The sequence below is a fragment of the Nipponia nippon genome, unplaced genomic scaffold (assembly GCF_047370975.1).
Source record: "Nipponia nippon isolate SJK-2023a ecotype South Korea unplaced genomic scaffold, ASM4737097v1 scaffold_8, whole genome shotgun sequence".
NCBI classification, from domain to species: Eukaryota; Metazoa; Chordata; class Aves; order Pelecaniformes; family Threskiornithidae; genus Nipponia; species Nipponia nippon.
The window spans coordinates 51,907,612-51,930,304 of NW_028262402.1; positions in this window are offsets into that span (position 1 = coordinate 51,907,612).

Consider the following 22,693-nt stretch of genomic DNA (forward strand, 5'->3'; position numbering starts at 1 on the left):
GCTTGCTGATCACATGTGACTCATTTGGACAATTAAAGAGCAGTAAGTCTGAGAATTCCTTGAAGTGTGAGATTCTCAGGACACCTGCATATCCATGGTGGAAAAATGTCATCAGCTTTTCTTCCAGTTATTCTTCCACAGCTGCTGGACCCTACAAATCTCCACGGAAGGAGCACAGCAGTTAGAGTGCATCTGAACAGTACTTCTGCTGCAAGAAACGTTCATGCTGGAAGGGCTTACTTCGGGCCTTAATCATGCCTGAAGGTACATCTTGTGCTTGAGTTAACAAGATAGAGGTAGATAGGTCACATTCAATATATCGGGGCTGGGGCAGAGGGCAGGCAGGGGAAAGTCCTTTTCCCCCGTCCACTCTAAGGAAGCATTTGTTGTTCTGCTACTGAAAGCTTTCTTTCCAACTGCTTTGTAGTGTATTCCTCATCTTTAAAAAAAGCAGCATCTCTGCTAACAGCAAAACGAGTTAGAAGAAATCCCAAGCAGTTATACAGAGCTCTGTCTTTGTCATTACTTTTACACTGTTGTTTTTCAAACAAGACCAGAAATAATTTAAGATCGTCACATTAGTGAAACTCTTGCCTTAATTAATATAATTTTGATCTTGAGTTATAACAGGTTGGCTTTAACTTTCCAAGCTTAAAATAGTTATCTACCTTTTATAGATAAGTATCTGTGTTTTAAGGTGGTAGACATGGTCTGCTCATATACTGTCTTGAAACTGCAAGGCAGCTCTGTTATTTGCAGTGCAGCGGTTATGGAAGACATTAAAGATTATGAAGTTATGGGCTAAAGGAAAAGGCATTGTGGCTGTAACCCTGTCATGGTTTAACCCCAGCCGGCAGCTAGCACCACACAGCCACTCCCTCACTCTCCCCCAGTGGGATGGGCAAGAGAATTGGAAGAGTAGAAGTACAAAAACTCATGGGTTGAGATAAAGACAGTTTAACAGGTAAAGCAAAAGCCGTGCACGCAAGCAGAGCAAAACAAGGAATTCATTCACTACTTCCCACCAGAAGGCAGGTTTTCAACCATCGCCAAGAAAGCAGGGCTCCATCACACATAACGGTTATTTGGGAAGACAAACGCCATCACTCCAAATGTCCCTGCCTTCCTTCTTCTTCCCCCAGTTTATATACTGTGCACGACGTCATATGGTATGGCATAGCCCTTTGGCCAGTCTGGGTCAGCTGTGCTGGCTGTGCCCCCTCCCAGCTTCTTGTGCACCTGGCAGAGCATGGGAAGCTGAAAAGTCTTTGACTTAGTGGAAGCACTACTCAGCAACAACTAAAACATCAGCATGTTATCAAAATTATTCTCATAATAAATCCAAAACACAGCAGTATACCAGCCACTAAGAAGAAAATTAACTCTATCCCAGCTGAAACCGGGACAAACGCTCAAGAGGATGCTAACAAAACAGCAAATCCATCACCACCACCTGCCGTGTGTATACAGCAGGATGTTAGCATAGGGAAGCGAAAGCTTGGAGATGTTATAGACTTGTAACCCAAGGAAGAGGTGAATGCTGACTTCTACTGTACAAAGAAAGGAGCGAATAAGCAAGAGAGATATGCTGGATGTTAGGACCAGGGTCTTATTTTTGTCAACTTGTAACAGACATGTAACAGCACATCTAACTCCTCTTTTTAATGTACAGTTAATTAGACTGTATATGGCCCTGATGGATTGCATACGTACATGTTGGAAAAGCAAATATTATGTCAGACTTGTGGCACTGAAATGAATCCAGAGCGACAGTTCCCACGCTACAGCTTGACGTAGTCCAGTTCCTTGGATACTCCCCACAGCTGAGAGCTGTGGAACAGCCATCCTCGATTCACCACCTGCTTCAGCTGAGGCTTCCAGTCTGGTTTGTAGACAAAGGAGAGTATAACTGCAGAAATGAGGCTGACAGTGAGAAGACAGACAGATGCTGCCAGCAGGGCCAGCTTCCTCAGGACTGCCATCAAGGGGGCTGCTGAAAAGGACCGTGACGCTGGAGTGCAGTTGCACTTCCTTAGCCCTGCAGAGGTGTAGCAGAATAAGGTGTTAAATCACCCCTCTCAGCCCCTGGCCTCTACACTTAAGGGAACAAAAAAACAGGAATGACAGAATGGCAAGTTTCAAATCAGGTGGCAGAAAGAGTACAGAATGTGCTGGCACGTGAAACAGCTGATCTCCACAAAGCAACAACTCCTAACTGCAGCCGAAAATGTTAGCTAAGTGTGATGTGGACTCAACTTCCAGCAATTTCACAGCTACATGTCTCTTGCTGTAATTCTGGAAGAGTGCAGTGATTGTTCTGCAAGTACCGATGAAATTTGCACAGTCCAGCTTTGACAAATAGGTAACTTTTAAAAATTAAAAACTGCTTCATAAGGAAATTCTTGACTTGCTGTATGCAACTACCACTCTGTAATCCCTTCTATGAGCTTCCTTGTTCTCTTCAAGGTGAGGAAGGTGCTTGTACCATGAATCCAGGCCAGCTCTGGTATGGCACCAAAGTATATGGTGTGTCATCCCTCCTAAATGATGCCTGCTTGGCTAGCAAAGACCCTTTGGTTGCCTCACCAATGTGGTAAGCATACTAACTGTCACCCAATAGCTTGTTCAATCCTACCTACCTTTCATGGATTAGCCATGATATTGCTTTTTACTTTTAAAATGTTTATACTCTGCTTGCTCTATCCAAAAGAAACATCTACAACCAGTAACACCTACAAGTAAGCAAACTAGCGGCCACAGCAAGTATCACATTTTCTTTCTCATTTCTCCTGCAGCCTGCAGTGACAGCAGTGATTTCTGTTTTTGCAAGTGTCTAATTCAGTGACTGCAGCAGTGTGAGAAGCGCTCTCACTTTCTCCTACTTTAGTCTACAGAGTCTAAGTATGCATGAGTGGGAGTACATCATGCAACTGTGGCTTCACAAGAAGGACTGACAAATTTTTAAAACACTGTTTTCTCTGATCTCCCTCCTGGAATGACCCCGGTGCCCCTGATGTGTATTTGGGTGGGTTTATGCCAGCACACCAGTTCTTGTAAGTGAGGTTGAGGGGAAAGGAAGAGTATTTCATTTTCAGAAAAATGGGCTGTGTGGAATTTCCAGGGAGAACAGCAGAAGACAGAGCAATGTTTCTGAGCCACATAATTCTGAATTACTCAATAACTTGAACAAGATGGGTCTATATCTTTCATTATAAATGCTGCTTTGGAAAACTGTGACATTTCCTCTTGAATCTCAAAGATCTACCAATGTAAAAGTTCCATCACCTGAATCACAGAATTACAGAATGGATGAGGTTGGAAGGGACCTCTGGAGGTCATCTTGTCCAACACCCCTGCTCAAGCAGGGATACCTACAGCTGGTTGCCCAGGACAATGTCCAGGTGGCTTTTGAAAATCTCCAAGGATGGAGACTCCACCAGTTCTCTGAGCAATCTGTACCATTGCTCCATCACCCTCAAGGTAAAAAAGTTTTTCCTGATATTTTCTGCCTCCCAGCCACGGCCACGGGGCTCAGGGCTGGAGGAGTCGGGCTGCTGTTGTAGAGCAGTGCCAGAGAAGGGCTGAGGGGGCTGTGACTGGAGGATGGCAGGGGCCGTTTGGGTGCGGAGGTGCTGGCAGGACCCAGCAGGGACAGGGCTGTCAGCGTGGCCTCTGCCCATGGCACCCCGCTTTGCGGGTCTTCAGGACAGGCGGCCCGGCAGATGCTCAAGGGACTTAGACAGCTCTGCCCCGGTGTTTGGAAGGGGGGGCGGCGGGGAGGCTGGAAAGCATTGCCTGCAATGGCTTGTGCTTTGGTTTTGAAAGAAACACACCCTGAAAATCTTCTGGATCTTTATTGGGCTTCCACAAAGGCCAGCAGCCGCTGTCTCAGAAGCCCCAGGTTGTACTGGAGGACGGGTCCATCCACGGGGCCAGCCGGGCGCTCCCCTGCAGCCTGTCAGGCGGAGGCGTTGGAGGACCCTGGAGCTGCATCAGCCCGCACCCCTCGCTGCCTCCCCGCAGGTCTCCTTCTCCCAGCGGCAGGCTGGTTGTTGGTGGGCCTTGGGCGCAGGTGGTAGCGCCGCTGCGGGGACCTGCTGCGCACCCGCTCCCTGGCTGTAGTCCTCTACCTCTACCTCCTGGCAGTCATTGTCTGCCCTCAACATGTGCAGGATGCAGTCGAAAGGCCACCTGCAGAGTGGGCACGCGGCTCTCGTGGCAGCCCACCGCCGGATGCAGCCGAAGCAGAAGGTGTGAAAGCACCCGTCGACATAGGCTGCGTTGTTGACCTCGCAGAGGCAGATGGAGCACGGGTCGCGTGCCGCTGCCTCCCACCGCCCTGCCCGCTGCAGATGGCTGGTGGTGGCCGTCGCGGCAGAGCCGCTCTGCTCCAGAGCCTCCTCAGCACCCGACGCCATGTCCTGCCGAGAGAGATCTTCAGAGCTGTCCTGGCGCTAGGAAGGGCAAAGCAAAGAAAGCCCCAGAAAGCGGCGGGAGAGGGGAGGCAAGGGCCTCCCGAAGGGTCTCCTTGCGGGCTGGAAAGTGGCAGCAGAAGCAGCTCCGCAGCACAGCCCGCCCCAAGGGCTGCCCTCCCTGCCCGCCTGTCCCCCTCGCCTTCCCCCAGGGACACTGCCCACAGTCCAAGACCCCCCAGCCCCTCCGCTCCCCCCCGGACAACCAGCACGACTCGAGCTAGCACAGGGCACCTGAAGGAGGTGGTCAGGGAAGGCGGAGGAACTGGCTGGGAGCCTTCAGTGGTGCCCACAGCCACGGCACGGCCGCCGTGCAGGACCCGCAGCACCCCGCCAGCCAAGGCTCTGCACAAAGGCAGCACTCCAGGTGGAGGTCCACAGACCTGATGGACCCCCAGCACCCCCAGGTGCTTTTTGTATAGCTGCTTGCCAGTCAGTCAGTGCCCAGCATATACTGATGCTTGTTCTTCCCCAGGAGCAGGACTTTGCAATTCCCCTTGCTGAACTTGATAATGTTCCTTTCATTCCATTTCTCCAGCCTGTCGAGGTCCCTCTGGATGGCAGCCTGACCTCTAGCCACCTGTCTCAGTTTTGTGTCATCAGCAAATTGCTGAGGGTGCACTCTGCCTCATCATCCAATTAATTAATAAAGATGTTGAACAATATTGGACCCAGTACTGAGCCCTGGGATACACTGCTAGTTACTGGCTTCCAACTAGACTTCGTACCATTGATCACCATGCTGAATCCACCTGATCAAGTTCTCAACAAAAGTCTCCTCTCCAACCCCTTTAGAAAAGCTATTTTAAGCTGCGGCAGTAATATTAGCACTATATAATGGAAACTTTGCATGTAATCACATCTCAGTGGGATGTTTGAGCTTCACCATGACATTCTGGTGAGGCAGATCCCCAAGATTTTGTGGAGGTCTAATGCCCACATAGTTACTGCTTAGCAACCAAGAGCTTCAGGAGAAAGCAAATCCTTTGCAGCCTGGGAGTTGGTTGCTGTGACTTCCATCCAAGAAGGAGGAGGAGAGATGAAACTGTAAAGCGAGTGGCTCCCAGCACATTTATCTCCAAGAAGATACCAATGGCTTTATTCCTCACACCATGATCTGTGTCACTATCTGAACCAAGCACAGCTCAGAGACAGCGACTGCCTTGCAGACTTCCCTGGTGCTCTGGGGACATGAGGAAAGCTCACTTTTTCCTCAAGAAGATTATTGCTTATAAGACAGCAACAGGAGTCCTGCTGTCAGAACCCAGGCCATTATGAAAGTCTGTCCTCTTTTATACACTTCAATGAAGTTTACACATTTCCTGAGTCCAAGCCTTGAGAAACACTGGCCATGCCCCTAGTGGGGAGCTGGGGCCAGCTGAGGCTCGGTAGTTGCTTGGTGTAGCAGGGATCTGTCGCCTCACCTGTAAAATTATCACAGGAGACCTGCTCCATAAGGTTCAGTGTCTACTGATCTTCTTCCAGAGCTCTAGAACTGGCCTTGCAGAAAGACAGATGAAGGAAAGGAGCAATTGCCAAGCCAGATTGGGAGCAACGGTTATTTTCCAGTGAGTAATGGACATGTCCAGAGATGTCTGAGACGGTCCATCCAGTGTATGCTCCAGCTGCAGGAGCACTGGCAAAGAGATGCTTGTCCTGGGTTATCAGTAATGCCTGAAGTTGGACTCCCATTGATACTTTGCACCTCTTCTGGAGGGTAAAGAATATGCGCTCTTGCTCTTTCCCTCTTATTGCGTCTTTCCCTGCAATGAAAACAAGACACTGTATATGAAGAGGAGACAGAAGGAAAAAATGTGCTTCTCAGCTATGTTTCAGATGTTGTCTATGTTAAAAAATGACTCTAAACCTCTAATAGCATCCTACCTAACTTATCTCACACTTCTCAGTTCTTCTGTAATTTTCATTATCCTTTAATAGGTTCATTCTGATGTGCGATTTACGTTGCTCTGCCACTTCTTAGGGTCCTTTCTGTAAATATTAAGAAGTTGCCTTGAAGTTCCTGCTATAAATACTAAGGCAGTCTTAACCAGCATCTTATACGGTCTCTGTGGCAACATTTCAGAGCTATTTTTAGGCCCACAGTCTTGAAGGCTGGTGTGCAGAATTCATCATCCCTTTGCTCGAGGAGGTTCTCTTGCCCAATAAGATTTTAAATTCTGTAACCTCTCCGACAAGCAATCTGGTACTTGATGTTCTTTGTGGCTCCAGACTTTTCCCTTGTTCCAAATGTAAATGTTCCTTGCTATGCTATAAGCAGTGACCTTTCTCACAAGTGACATGCAGAAAGATCTATTTCCTTCCAGTTTGCAGATACTTTTTTATATTATTGTGTCTCTGCTCAATCTTTTGTCTGCTTAAATCCAATTTTTATTCTATTTTGTCAGAAATCATATTTTCCACACCTCTGAACAGCAACTTTTCCTTCTCTGAATGCTCTCCAACTGGTTCTCTCTTTTTGCCTTTTTTTCCTGACATCTGCTGCCTAATACAAGAAACGGAGGCCACCTAGTACTGAGTCAAAAAGAGGTTTTTTCCTTAGGTCTTACTTATGTTTATATACTCCCAGAAAATATTTGCCTTTTGTCCAATAGCACAATGCTCTTCAGTTTATGATCCAGTGAAACCTACAGAGCCATTGCTGAAATACTGCTGCAAAACAAATTGTTCCCACCCTATGCATGTGTAACTACACATTCTTACCTAAGTTCAGAGTATTTTTTCTTGTCCTTCAGGATTTGCACCCTCTTGCTGTTGTTACAGTAATTTTGGGCTCTGCTTTTGTCTTCCAACAGCCTTGTGTCACTGTGACTGTCATCAGGCTCTTGCATAGGCTCCTGTTCCAGCATCTAAGCCATTGAAGTTCCTCTGGAATAGCAGTGGACTCACAACAGCTCTCCTGGCCTCCACTTATTAATTCTTACAGTTATCCTTCTTCCATCTAGGTATTTTGGAGATAAGAAACATGTATTTTCCAATAAATAATTTGTAAATAATGGGGCTTTTTCAAGAATTCGTTTTATTGCTGTTTCTGGTCACCTGTTGTCCATAAGGGGGCAATATACAGCAAGAACAGAACTGTTGAACGGCACAGAAAGTGTTGCCAGGACCCAAGTTTAGATGTATCTTTGCTTTTCCCACTGCAGTGTCTCTGTTTTTCATCATCTAAGAAGGAATTCGAAGGATCCCAACCCTACGGTGTTATTGTTTTTAAAAACAGTATTATGTCTGATAGCTGTTGAGAAGATAATTTAATTTTGCACAAATATGGCCTTCAATTAGGACAGTTGTGTTGTGTTTATCTTTTGCTTTCCTGTAGAGGGTGAGAAAAAACTATTTGTAAGAAAACAGGGCAACATTTTTTTTTCCTTTCTGATATGACATATCAAGAACTAGTACAAAAATATTTTTCAGCTGGAGCTATACAATTTTTGAAAATGAAGTTTATCAGAAATGAATGAGATTACAGAAGGAATATCCTCTCAGTGGTATTGAAAAGGAAATCTAGATCAGCTCATCCAGCTTTATGCTCTCATAGCAGTGCTCTGTATAGAACAGGGAGAGGGAAAGAGAATTTTCCAGCTTATATGTGACTTTGTTGTTCTTGGATCAGCCTGATCCTTCCCATAAAATAAAGAAGCCTTATGGCCAGGTGCCATCAATACCCAATAGCTGGGATTAGCCAGAAGATGATGTTCCAGCCATATCCTATTTCCTTTACTTGTGCCACAGTCTTGGAGTGGGGCACAGCAGTGCACTGCCAATAGCACCCTTCTGTATGTGGCACCCAGGGCATCTGCCTGTGCTAGACATGGTTTGTCATGTTTTTTGTGGTGCAGAAGTGGTACTGTAGTGCTGTGTGTGTCACAGTGATGTGCACTTGCACGATTGGTTTACATTGTTCTCTGTCAGATGACAGTGGTCATCATTCCCTGTCCTGAAAAGCATGTTGTATGTGATATGCAAGAAAACACACTGCATGATAGTTCCAGAAGGAAAATCATGCAGAGGAGACCCCGGCAGTCTCACTTTCTTTTCCGTTAGATACATACTGAAAGATCTGAGGAATCAGTCAATATCCAGATCCACTTAGCTGAGGACAGTGATTGTGAATTGGAGGCCAGGAATTGCACCCGTTAAGCGAGTCTGTAATAGGTTTTGGTTGGTTCCAGCTGCTGCCATCTGAAAGTCCACTCTGAGCAAATTGTACTATTTAAGTATTTTGGTGGTATGGTAATGTTTCTGAATTCATGCCAGGAACAGTAGCAAAAATACCTTCACTATGCTAATGACTAAAGTCGTTAGCTTCTACATAGGCCAGCTTCCCAATATCATTCAAATACCAGGCAGTCTGAGTCAGTCCTGATCATCTCTTCGGGAAAACAAATTCACTCCTTTCCCAAAAAATAACATGAGAGAGGAGTGACCTCACAATTCCTCTGCCATTCCACGGGGCTGGGCATCTTGGTGTGGAGCACAGCACATCTTCCCAAGGCTTGGGATGGGCCATCCGGCAGCTGACTTTTTTATGCCCCAATGCTCCAGCACATAAAAAGATATTTTAGTCTCCATAATGCTGTCCTTTCCCCTCTGCACAGCCTAAACTTTGTTTTCTTTTGTGCCCCTCTTCCTTTCTAGGCAGCAGCAGCCACCACCAGTGGGGCTCTGATTTAGTTCTCCATTTGACTTTTCTCTTATACCACTTGTCATTAAATGCCTCAGAAAATCCAGGACAGGCTCCGTGCTGACAGAAGTTGAGCCCTTGGGAAGAGATGGTGGATTCATATTTGTACCGCCTCTCCTGGACCTTTAGCCGCAGTAAAACATTATGCAGGTATTTGCTGCTTCTTAGTTGGCTTCATAGACGGCTACACACACGTCCCTGCCTCCCACCAGGATCTGAGATTGTGAACCTCAAGAGATCTCTGTGTGGGGTTTTGTGAACTGCCCCCATCACACTGCCTCTGCTATGGCTGCAGCAAGCCAAAGCAGAATGAGCACTAAAAGACTGAATTCCGAAGGTGTATCCTTAAACTTTAAGTATATGCAGTCTCCCTAATTGGCTGCACAACTCCTCACTTCAACACACTCTGACTTTTAATATCAAACATATCTTTAAAATTAGAACTAACAAGAAGACTAAGAAAAGGGAAGAGGGAGGTAAAGTGATTTAAAATTCTAAAATTGAAAAGATTTTTCTCATATGAATTTGATATGCAGAACAGATGGTCCTCAAAAAAAAAAAAAAGTTTAGGCAGAAGAAAGGAGCCTAGAATGAGTATGTATCCTGCTCCCACTGCACTGGGACCATGAGCAGCTGAAAGACTAATGCAATTGATTATTCTGTTGAATGGAAATGTCCATCCCTTAGTGGTTCTGTCTGCAGAGAAAACAGCTCTGGTTTTTTTAATTCAGAGTTCCTTCTTTTCATTTTTTTCTCAGTAACCAGTGTGCAACAAAATCACATTATGTGACACTGAAACACACTGTCAGCTGGAAACCTTAGCTGGCCTTCTCAGGATACATTTTCATTAATAATCTATTTGTGCAAGAGCTAGACAATTTCTCTGTAATGGTGTTTGTAATGGGATTGTTCCTCAAGTATAGTGAAGAAGAAAATGCAAATAGTAAGATCTCTTATTTTCTTGACCCTGAAACACATTCTATCTCCAGCCCTCCAGACATTTGCTTAGCAGGTCAGTGTGCTTCTAAACAGCTGAATTGTTCTTCTTCAGAGATTACTCTGTAAAGCTCAGTTGTTGTTAACTAAAACCTTAACGTCAGAAATGTAAAACGCATTGAAATGGATTTGACCTGTAAGAAATTACTTGGCTCCTTCAAAAAACTAATATTTCTCTTTTTTCCCCTCTAATGATGCACAAGGGGTAACTGAAGGAAGACTAATTTCTTTAACCCTCTGCTAAACTTTTCTTGAAGTTAGTGTATAACCTGCCTTTGTGGGCACCGCAAAATTTGCCAAAAACCTAAACGATCTTGTTTTCTTTTTCTTCTGTATTGGCAGCTCTCTTAAGCTGCTTTCTAATCACCTGGGAATCATTTTGAAAGTGGAAACCAAGCAAGTGGTTCTCCTGTGGTACATTTTTATTCCAAGTGATTGGGTTATTAGCAATTTATGCTGGCTTGGTCTCTCGCCATTCTTCTGTGGCAAGCCTGTGACAGCATATTTACAAGGAGGATTGCTTCTAGAACTAACATTCAAAGCCCATTTCAGATTGAACTGGTTAAAAACTTAATGTTTGCCAGATGCCAAAGAGAGAACATTTTGAGGCATTTCCTCCTAAATATGGGTTTGGACCCTCCATCTCGCAAATCAAAGGATGCTTCCTCAAAGCAAATGCTTTCTATTCCAGCTTTGGTATTACGTTTTGTACTCTCCCTTCAATTTGTTTCATTTGGCAGTGCTGTGATTACAGGCCAGCCATGGGCATGTGTTCAACTGAGGCAAAACACAGAGAGTGAAGCACAAGAGTCTTGTTGAATTTTCAAGAAGCATTTTTCATGGATGATCATCCTGTTCTCTAAGCCTAAAAACTCAGGAAAATGACAAAGCTCCCCTTTTTCTAATTGTTTCTGAGCCACAGATCACAGTCATTTTAAAGCAGAATGAAACAGAACAAGTTCATTCCAATTACATTACAAACAAGCGAAAGACCTCACAATTTCATCTAGAGGGGCATCTGTCAAATTCAGACTGCAGCCATTACAGAAATAGCCATTCAGAAACTGTTCCCTCTACTCTGTAGAATCAGTCTTCTGATCGCTTATATTCCCTTTATGCCATTGTAAGACCTTGACTTCAATAGACTAGCTCCTGGTTTATCCGCTTGTCAACAGTAGACAGTATATTCCCACATGTTCACACATCCAATGTAGTGGGAACAACAGGCAGTACAATAATATTAAACTACAAAAAATAATTAGGAAGCATCCTATTAACAAAAGAATTTCCCCAGAGGCAGAGGTAGAGGAACCTGGCTTTGCTGAAGAATAGCTTCTGCACATTCTGTGGTTTTCATCCTTTGGCTGCTCCAAGTACATATCTGAAAAAGGCCTTTGTGCTGGAAATGAAGTATTCAGAAACTGTACTTCAAAACATTATCACAAAAAGTTTCTGTATACTAGAAAAGCTCCCACTCTGTATACATATTTGTTGCTGTTACTGCTTTGTAATACTTCTGCATGAGGAAAGACCATTTTTGTAATTAGAGTTGAATAAAAATAACGTTTGAATGTGAGAGATATTTGCTGGGTTTTAGAACATTTTGATTTCTGGAAACAGACCACCTGCTGCGTAGGACCCTTAAGTCTCCTAGCTAATAATCTTCTCTACACTTGGACTAATTTTGGCTATTGCCACTTGAAACTTTTAATGGTTTCAGCCACCTACTGCCTTAACGCAACTTTTCCAGCCCCTCTGTAGCACTCCTGCCTGTTCATATATCTGAGGATTATAAATAGTTTTATTTGGAAATGGTCACTGGAGGTGGAGGTGGAGAGACAGGAATCATCTGAGAGTAAATAGATTGTTAATTCCCTTCTGAGCACTGAGCTGCTGATTCACTCCCAATCAGTTCCCACACAGCCTGGGCTGAGTCAGTCCAGAGGGTGTTGAATAGTCAAGAGCAAAGACGATTCAGAGGATAATGGTTCTGCAAAGACCAAAACAGAAAAGTGATTCAGAAGGGGGAACTAAAAGAAGAAAAACACATACTGGAGAAAGGGGGGAAAAAATCAAAGGGGAAATAAAAATAGATGAGCAACCCCTATGCTGCCACCTCTGCGTGGGAAACAAAGATGTTCAGGGAGCTTAGAGAAGAAACAGAGGTGAATGAAAGGAAAGGAGTGGATGGAAGAGGAGAAAAGACATTAAAACCCAAAAATAGTATCGGAGTGAAATCATCAGGGGAGAGCCAAAAAGGAAAAGGGGTGTAGGCAGAAAATGGGCTCAAAGTAGGGACACACTTCCAAGTGTCTCAGCCTAGCCACTGACTTCCCATCCACGTAAGCTTGCACATAAAAGCTTGCATCTCTAAATGTCATACCACACATATCAGTGGGGGGGAAATAGGTGAAGTGGGGCCCTACAGTCAAGGACTTTCCATTCTTTACAGATCAAAGAGCAGGAGATAGAAAAAAAATATAAGGTTCATATGAGAAATGGGCACTCCAGACACACATGAACATACCAGGAGGCACATTCACCCAGGTTAAAGCCAGGCTTCCCCTTTGAGTTTCCTGTCAATTCAGTGAAGAGGGTCAAGCTCCTGACCTGGATTCTCTGAATCAACCTGTGGGACATTTCTGCAGCCTTTGGTTGCTCTACCACTTCAAAAAGTGGTCTAAGCCTCCTCAGTCCTCATACTGCAGTTCTCTTAAATCTCAAGTTCAGTGCTGCAGCCTCTGGGCATATTTGGGCTCAGGGCAGAGTCTTGGCACACCAGAGAGTGTCTTGTCTCATGTCTTGTGCAGAAGACTTCCCTCCTTGCACTTTGTTCATATGAAAGGCAAGTAGTTGCTACAGTGCTGCACCTCCCACAGCACTCAGCTCTCTGATTGCATTCAGCATTGCTTGAACATACCTTCTGCCACAGTAATATAGGCTCCGATTTCCTTCTTCTTAAAGCTTCTTATTTTAAAATAGTTTGCATATATTTAACCTGTGCTAGTTTAAGGAGGCCATAGGGAAGGGCTGTCAACAAGACAGAAAGAGATTGTTAGCAAGAGAATATATTGACTTGTATCTGGCAGATTTAATGCACAGTAATGGTTAAGATTTAGGCACAAATTAGTGGTATTGATCCCAAAGCTTGAGGACAAGCACTAAAAGACATGTCCCTGGATACATCACTATTGTCTGTACGGAGCTATATGGATGATACAAGGCACACTTGACTGAGATGCCTGAGTTAGAAGTGTGTCTGCCCAGAGATATGTGTGGGGTGAGCAGAGAGAGGTGGCAGCTGAGATGATTCAGCTTTCAGGTGGGCCAACTTGTCCTCTGCAGGTTCCCTCTAGTCCCTTTAGTGAGTCAAGGAGCACTTGTATTCCCAGCCTTATCACCTCAACCAGATGATTAAAGATAGGAGGGGGTGAGCCCAAGTCTACATCCCCAATTTAGGCACTAAGATAGGTGTTGAAGTGAGTCTCTGCAAGTTCCTCCAAGAGTATATTCATTACTTATATGTGAAAACAAGTAACAAGTAACTGTGATGTGAATGTTTGCATAAAAATTAATCCCATCTCATTCCTCTAGGCAGCTGAGATAGACTTAGCATTGCATCTGAGCCTGCTGTGTACTGCTCTGACACTCAAACACTTTCCAGAACTGATGAAAAATAAAATGTACAGTTCTGGTGTATTGTTTATAATGTTACCCTCTCTGCCAAAGGGATAGACTTGTATGATCGTGGTTTATGGTCTGGTGAGCTCTTGAGGCTTGTTTAGAGGAGGTTATTTTGCTGTGTATTCACATCAGAGAAGGTAACACACTTTGAGTAAATACCACTGAGCTTTGAGATGCTCCCTAGCTCCTGGCATGGCTGAAGAGCAACTTCCAGGGTCTCAGACCAGCTCCTGAGAAAGTCGTATCTCATTAAATGGAGGTAGTTATTATATCTCCGAGGCACTGAAGTAGGCCTCCAATATTCTGACTGCTGACTGGGAAAGATTATCATGAGGCGGCTACAGCCACGGAGTAAATGACTATGCTGCAGGAACCCAAAATGGCAATGCCTATCAGCCTTGCAATGCTTCTTACCAGCTGTAGATTTAATAAATATCTTACTGATTTTTCATTTTGTTGTCAAATAAGCCATTGATTTGAGCCCATGAAAGAAAAACAATTGTCTGGGAAAAAAACACACATAAAAGGTACCTATGATAACTTTAGTGTGGGAATGAGAAAGGAAAGCAGCAAGTTTTCCTATGCCACCAATGCAGGCTGTGGGCACTGCACCTGCCCTTGCATACACCTGTGTTTCTGCAGCATGCTGCTCAGCATGGGGAGCTAGTAGCAGGAAGAAAGAACCACGGATCTGGTGAGCAGATCCTTGTGATTACAGCTTGAGTACTCATATCATGGGACAGTCAAAAAACAAAAGGACCTTTGACGAGAATTTTTGGTTTTGGTTGTCCTGCAAAACCAGAGGGTGTTAGTGATAAAGGAATAAAAGCCAAACTGATGCAGCTGAGATGAGATCTGTTTCCACTGAAGCATTGCCATTGTCAGTGGCATTTCTGGAGGGCAAGCATTGGTGCAAAGTGATGAAATTGCATTGTTTGCCAGACAGAGGGTGACCATCAGCAGTTCCACCACTCCTATGTGGTGCAGGCTCCCAAGAACTCTGTGAAGAGCTTCCCCCATTCAACACCACTTCCCACCACTTTGGGGCTGGAAGAACATTTCTGGGGTGGAAGATGCCAGAGATGCACCATGCTGCCATGAATCTCATCCACCTGTGGGTTACTAATAGACAGACTGCTAACCCAACTGATGAAGGCAGTGAGTGTGTTAACTACTCCTCTCATTTCAGCAGGATTGGGAGTCACAGTGGAAAAGGCAAAGAAACATCAGAAGCATGGGCAAGGGGCCAGACTTGGAGGGTCTGAGCAGCACAGGCATTGCATGCTTCAACCACTTAGTCTCCATGAGGAGCAGCATTGTGCTTGAGTGCCTTCAGGGGCTTCACAGCCCACTGAGGGCGTAATGCATGATGAACTCAGTGGTCCTCTATATCATGTTTTGCTGGTTAAGTGGATAAAAAGCTGTCCACAGATTTAAGGAGACAAGGAAGTTTTCTTTTTTGCCCCCCCTTCTGAAAGTCAGTGAGACAATAAAGAGAGCCTTCAGCAATAACACAGAGGAAATCACTTTTGATCTTAGTCATCCCATTTTTACCTCTTGGTGGGAACATCAGCTAGGTCACAAAGTCTCCAGTGGATACAGTAGTGGAGTAAAATTCTCCCACCCCAAAAATAGCAAAGTGAGGAAACAGAGCCAACATAGACATGGCAAAGAGAAAGTACTGGGTAAGAGTTATACTTTTTTTTTTTTTCTCTAATAGGTACTACCTTTCACTGGCATAAGAAAAGCATGTTTAAAATCAGTTCTTTGGTTCAAAATGCATTATTCTGCTCACATGAGGATTTCTGTCAAGTTCAGGGCTTTTAAAGCAGTGAATTTACTGTACTTCATTAATCTGGTACCATTTAGCAGGTCACTGATTGGTACAATAAAGGACAGCCCCAAGAAATGGCAGTGCTATAAAGGCAGGCAATAAAACTCTCTGATACAGCGTTACCTATCTTTAAATGTCTGCTATTGCATTTAGGATGAAACTTGCCAGGATGAATCACTTCAGGGAGAAGATGAAACCTTTTGGCGCTTCTTTTTTTTTGGGGGGTGGGGGAAAGTAATGCTTGCCTGTTTCAGTCATTTTTTACAAGTAAGACTTGCCAGGTGGTACTGTTGTTCTCAACTCTGAATAGCTGTCTGCATCCCCACTTTGGGGAGATGGATATGGGCAGGCTGCTAGTGTGGCAGCACAGAAACGCTAAAACTCTATAGGCAATCACACTGCCTGTGTCAGGACTGACCAGACTTCAGACCCTGCCATCGGTGGTGGTGAACTATGCTGGGTCAGCTTGAAAGCACCTGGTTAAGCCTGGCGTTGACCAGAGTCGAGTCATGACTGCTCTGCAGGCACTGCTCAGCTCTGCTTGTCTTCTTTGTGGGCTGGAGGCCTGAAACCTCAGTAAGAAGTATATACTCCTTTATCTCCAAATTCAGACAGAGCTCTTTGTAGAGTACCCTCTTCATGCCTTATGATGCTACAGGCTTAGGGCACTCATTGCTCGGCTTACTCTGATACACAGATGGCTCAGAGCCACAATGGTGGTGCAAGGGGTTCCAAGCAGATGTGAGGCCTGGGCACGTCTCTTCTCCCACCATTACACTGTGTGCTTTGCACTGCTACCTAACACCCTGCTCTAGGACCTGCAGCAATTTTCTTTGTTGCTTTCCCTGCAAGGCGATTCTGGATTGACTTACCATTAACTAAAAGAAGATGGTAGTGGGGACAGGAACAGAAACAGAAGTATCTGTACCTTTTGAAAAGCTACGACAGTAGGAGACATGTCAGCTTTAATTTTTCCTTGCTTCAGAGTGCCTTTGGTTTGATAGCTCTCAGTGTGAACATGACATCCATTTTATAATTTACATGCTTGAACGCATGCCTGACTTCAGAGGACTGTTCCCATAATTGGAGTTAAGTCTGTGTTTAAGTGTGTTGCTTAATCAGTGACTGAAGGCTAATGCAGAAACATTGATTCATTATATAATAAGAATTACTAACACCTTAACAAACTAATAAACTGTTAATTGATGTCTGCCTATTTGCACTGAAAGGATTTAAGACACAAACAGTATACTTGCAAAATAATTTGGGATCCTTATTAAGCAGAAAAGAGTGGACTTGCCTTAACTCATTACGTTTGACTGGAAAAATGATGTTTGCTTTTACTCATGGTGTAATTAATTGCGTCCAGGTTAGGTGTAAAGCTTTTTATATCAGCTAATGCCTTAATGCATTAAGAAAACTTTGAAAGCAAGTTTTTTCAACAGCTCACTGTTTGGTGGCATGGTTCTGGTCTGTGTGTATGCTTGACAGATGTGGACCTGGAATCTTACTGGGGTTTTCTTTTGGAAAGATTTTAAGAAGGAATAACATGAAGCAGATTTATATATATATATATATTCTGCCCAGAAGGCAAAAAGATTTTATTTGCTGAAAGCACTAATTTTCTGTTCAAAATGGGACATCTCACGAGTTGGAGGAGTACAAGTACCATGAGTAATTTAAGAAGCTTGCCCCTTAACATGAAGACAAGTGGAGATCACAAAAAGACTGAGGGGAAAAAAAGCACTCCTCGGGGAAAAAAAAAGAAAGAGTGACATAGGAAACTAAGGCACAATCAAGTTAACAAAGTAATGTACTGACATAACCCCTTCTCTATTAGCAACCTTCATCTGGAAGAGGCCCAGTTCAAACCTGTTGTTCACGAGTATCTTGCTTGGGATATGTTTGAACTTGGTACTGCAGGATGAAGTTCCTTATGCAGGGAGTGTGTCTTGTGACCTAAGGTAATGTTTCATATCCCTCTGGAAAACAGAAGATTGGTTGCTAGGAATTTGAATCCACTATGCGCAGGATGTTTGATCACCTGGAAATTCAACTGGAGAAAGGAGTGAGATACTCTTACTATATCCTACTGCATCAGTATGCTGGGTACCTGAGGCTAGGTACTTTAGTTACCCAATGCCACATTGGAGTTAAGAAGTCAGCTAGAGTTTCATGGGAATACTTGAAGGAGAAATATTTTTCTTCACTTTATTCACTGGGTTAAAGTCTTAGGATACTGGACAGTTGAGAAGAGCAGAATAAACAGTAACAGAGAGCTGAGCTAAGCCTTCCAGTGAGAACAGTGTGCGCTCTGAGGATCAGACCCTGACTTGAGCATCATGGCATTTGAAAAACCTTAGTACAGCTCCTCTGTCTGGATACCTTCAGCCAACACCATCAGACAGGGGTTGCATCTGGAGCTAGAGTGCATCAGCATTTGAATAATCTTCCTTTTCCAAATGCTGAGCTCTCGTCAAACTTTTGTGCTTAATGAATCACATCATATCCATTAAATTGCTTATGTAGTCGTCTTCTAACGGGACACTGATTCAAGTTGTAACACAGTGAGGGAGCAAACTGCTCCTCCCTTTGAACTGGTACAATATACTACAGCCAGCTTTCACAAAATTGCTATTCTGGAGAAACAGTTTAAAAATAAATAAAATTTTAAAAAAAGTTAATGCTCCCTGTTATTTATTTATTTGTTGTTCTCCAGCTTAAATCACACAAACATCACTTTTTTCACTTGAGTGTTGCCCATAGTGCGCACTTTTTAACACCCTGCTTTCCTCACTTAATTGGGAAAAATTTCTAACTGGAATACCTCCTAAGGGCAGATACTTGAGGTTGGTGCTATTTCTAGCAAAGAATGCTGCTTAATGGGGCAGTGCTAAATGGAAACACCAGCTGCTTATGGCTTTTGTTTGTCTCCCATTCCTGATGGTGCTGCAGGTTCCTGGAGGCTCCTGCTCTCTGCTCCTCAGATGCCAGCTCTCCAGCTTGCCTCATCCACCCAGAAAGGCAGAAAAGCTCCTCTCTTGTGCATTCAGCACCAGCTATGAGTGCTGGGCCACTAAACTGGAGATTTTATACCAGTTACATACAATCAAGGGAGAAAGTCCTCATCTCATCTCAGCCAGGGCCCATTCACAGCTTCACTTTTATTGAGGGTATCATACACCAGTTGGTGGAGCTAGAGGCCGCTCAGAGGCTGTTCCTCTGAGAAGATCCTGCTCTAGTCGCACAGTTTATGAGCACTGCCACCTTTCTGCACTGTTTTTCTTTCCAGTGGGAGTGAGGATGTTTGGAGTAGGAAGTGCTGTGAGGAATCTGCGTGGCTTTGGAACAGTTTCTTCTTGCAGGGATTTAACACTGAGTTCCAGCTCTCCCACCAAGATAAGCCAGCTACCCCATAGCAGCCTGGATCAGATTCTAATCCTGCCACATCATCAGTCTAAACAGGGAGAAAACAACCTTTATGGGATTGGCTAAGCTTTCAATTAAAATAGATGGAATGCTAAAACATTACAAATGCTTAAGCAGTAAAGTGAGGACAGGATAAAAATGAATGGTTTTAGAAACCAGCACTGAGACAGAAAAAAGAAGAAAGAAAATGCTCTTAAAGAAACCCAAGAGCATAATACATCATATCTATCAGGGAGAAAAATAAGCACTAGGAAACAAAAACATATTATTATGATGATAAAAGGAACTATGTTAGAGTGATTGTCTGCAGACTCCAACATCAAAATTAGACTAAATAATTTCTTTTCCCAGAACTACGAAAGAGCTGTTTCCTCCACATGAATAATGTGTTTACCAAGCATTTTCTTGTTTTTTCATTACTGAGCCATTGCAGCAAAGAGCTCTGATTTTTTTCTTGGAAGCCAGTACTTGCCAAAGTAACACCTGAGGCTTCCCATGAGCCATCAGTCTGGAGGTCTGTACATCAGTAGGAGAAATCTAATGTTCATAGTCTGGTAATACTCCTGGGCTTGCAGAAAGCTACAAAGTGTTTCCTCTTTGCATGTGTTCCCAAATGACTGACCTTCATAATGCAGAGTACAGGTGGTTGTGAGCTAGGAGTTCATGCTGGGAAGTAAAGGTGGATCCTCTGTAGCAGCACAGGGATGTAACAGCCTCAAACAGCTGTCTCATAATAGTTCATGGGTTTGTAGTAGTCAAATGAGAGCATTCAAAGGAAAACACTTAAATAACTAGTTCTAGAGACCACTGAATATCTCCTGCCCAGTAGAGCAGTCTTTGAAGTCTAAACATAAATAACCTGGACAGATAAATTACAGTTGATATGACTGGATAATCGGTTGCACACGCATGGTAGCACAATGTGTGGATAGCTCTTGCTTTGGAAAGCAATTTGAATGTATTGATGCTTCTGTATCGCATAACCAAGCAGTGAATAGCTGAGCCCAGAACTGCAGCAAGGATGGAGGAGCAAGTGTGCTTGAACACAGTTAGCTCCCAGTGTGGTCACCCAGGAAAACACACTGGAGGATCTGCAAGAAAGGAACAAGAAACTACCTGATGAAGGGTTGGTGAGGAAGTGGGAGAATGTCATAGTAAGCATGCTTAGCCCAAAATGGTTAGTCTGGTTAGCTTATGAGTACTCTGGTTTAACTAACTCCTTGTATTGCTGTTGTATTGGATTAGACTGCCCCAGAGTCCTTGCTAAAACCTGGAACTGCTCATATTTTTGCCCCTGTGGTCTGACAAAGCTTTGCAAGGAACACAGCTCCTCTGAATATGAGCCTCGCCTTGGACACATGGCGTGGGGGGAGCTGCCTTGCTTCTGCAAACATGCACCCCCTTTGTGAGCTCTACATAGTTTTTTCTTTCTTTCTTGGCTCTAATTTGTGCCAGGAAAGATGCTCTCCTGCTGCAAACCCCCTTCTGCCTTGGATCCTGCTGTGGTTTGCCCTTACTCTGTCACATCCACCTAAGCCAAGCAAAAGCAGGAATAGAGGAATAGGATCATGCAGATTTTCTCTGCCGAGTCAGCTTTTAGCTGTTACCCATCTGCTTGATCTAAGGTGTTGTGGGGTTTTTAACTCCATTTCACCATTTGCAATTAAAAGGAAAGGAGAATTTCAGTTCCCCTTTTCAAACAACCAGCAATAAGCATCTATGTGCATCACCTGTTGCTTCTGACACCAGCCTAATGGAGCCAAAATGTTCAAAATTATGACCTGCTCTTCACCTGATCTCCTTCTCTGTGTCATGGCCAGCAGGTAGTGTGGTCTGCTGGGAAGCTGTTTTCTGAGCACAACCAGGCAAAACTTGAGACTGAAAATTAAAGTTCCTGCAAACCTTTGTACCATGGAAAGGGCACCAGCCCAGACTCACATTATCTAGAATTTGTATTAGTTGAGCATGCCTAGAAGCATTAAGATCAGCATCTTGTATTTGTTGTCCATTCACAACAGACATAACTGTATTCAGTGTCTAGATTTCAATCTTTTTTATTCCACTTTTTGAGGACATTTTGACCAAGCCTTTCTCTTCAGGAATTCTACAGCAAACTCAAGCTCTGTGCCATGTCTTAGTTTGCTCCCTGCAGGAATGTTCCCTTCCCTCAGCCACTGACTAGTTGCTGGTTGGATTTCCTGCCTTTGCCTTTTGCTTCTTACCATATTGAATCCCATCTGGTCATACACCTTAAAAATGTAATGTGCTAGTGTGCTAGCTGTCTTTATACTACACACAAGGTATAAACATAGGAGAAATCAGTGACCTGGATTTATAAGCCATCAGAGAGAGAGAAGAGGAGAAAGTATTGGAAAAAGATACATCTGGGAAAACAGAGAAGGAGGGAGTTACTCTGGGCCTAAAAGATAAATGTTTTTTGTCTTCAGTAACAACTGGACTCAATTTTCACTGAGGTAGTTTGAACTGATTTTTAAGGAGAAGTGGAAAGACTGAGAAACAGGAAATTTTCAGAAAATCAGATTTGTCAGACCTGCAGAGAATATCAGAAAGATAAGGGAGAAGGAAATTTTTTTGCACTTAATGTATTCTACAAACAGCTTTTGTACTAGACTTGAGAAAGGGCCAGCATGGTCAAGAGACTCTATAACAAGAAGATGCAGGAATTCCTCAGGAGGTCAGGTTCTGCCTTCTTACCAGTAATGGATGCATGAAAAGGCTAGATTTCATCGCACTTATATAGCTGAAATTTCACTGTGGCAGTCTGGCAGCAAATAAAGCATGTCCCACAAAAGACTGTGCCAGAAAGCTCACCAGTGAGAATTCCACATACTACAAGATGCTAGAAAAATATGTATCACTTTTCAGGCTTAAAGGAATAGAAATTGCAATTTTAAATCTGGATATCCTGTCAGATCCCAAGGCTTTATTGATAGGCACCTAGTGGAAAAACTGGGAGACTACCAAGACTGTGGTCTGGAATTTGCTGAGAAGTTTAGCCATAGTATGTCCTACTTCTTGATAATGACTGCAGATGTCTGATATCCACAATGGGATTTTATTGCAAACCATAGGTGTAGTTAATTCTGCTCTGTTTTCTTCCAGTTGTCATGAGTCTTTACATTGTGGATCACAGATTATCTACTATTTTTAAAAACTACCACCAGAGATTCAGTCCTGTCATAGCACATAAATATTATTGCCTTTAAACAATTTTAACCCAAATGCTGTTCTGAGTCACAAAGACAAGAACTGACACTGGTAATATGTAAACTTACAGCAACCCAAGGATAATGACTGTTTTGGACATGCAGTATTGGTTCCACACCTCTTGAGCAAGATAGTCCCTGGGAAGGTTGTCTCAACACCATTCCGTGAATTCCTCTGAGTCAGGCCTTCACCCCTCAATAGATGCCTTATTCAGAAGAACCTGAACCTAGACACAGGCTCCAGAAATGGACACACCCCATGGGCTTGTAGCCAGGACAGGAAAACCCTCAAGGATTCTGGTGCAGAGCAAGGGTCTTAGATGAGGTGTTGGTATTTGTGGGTTGCAGG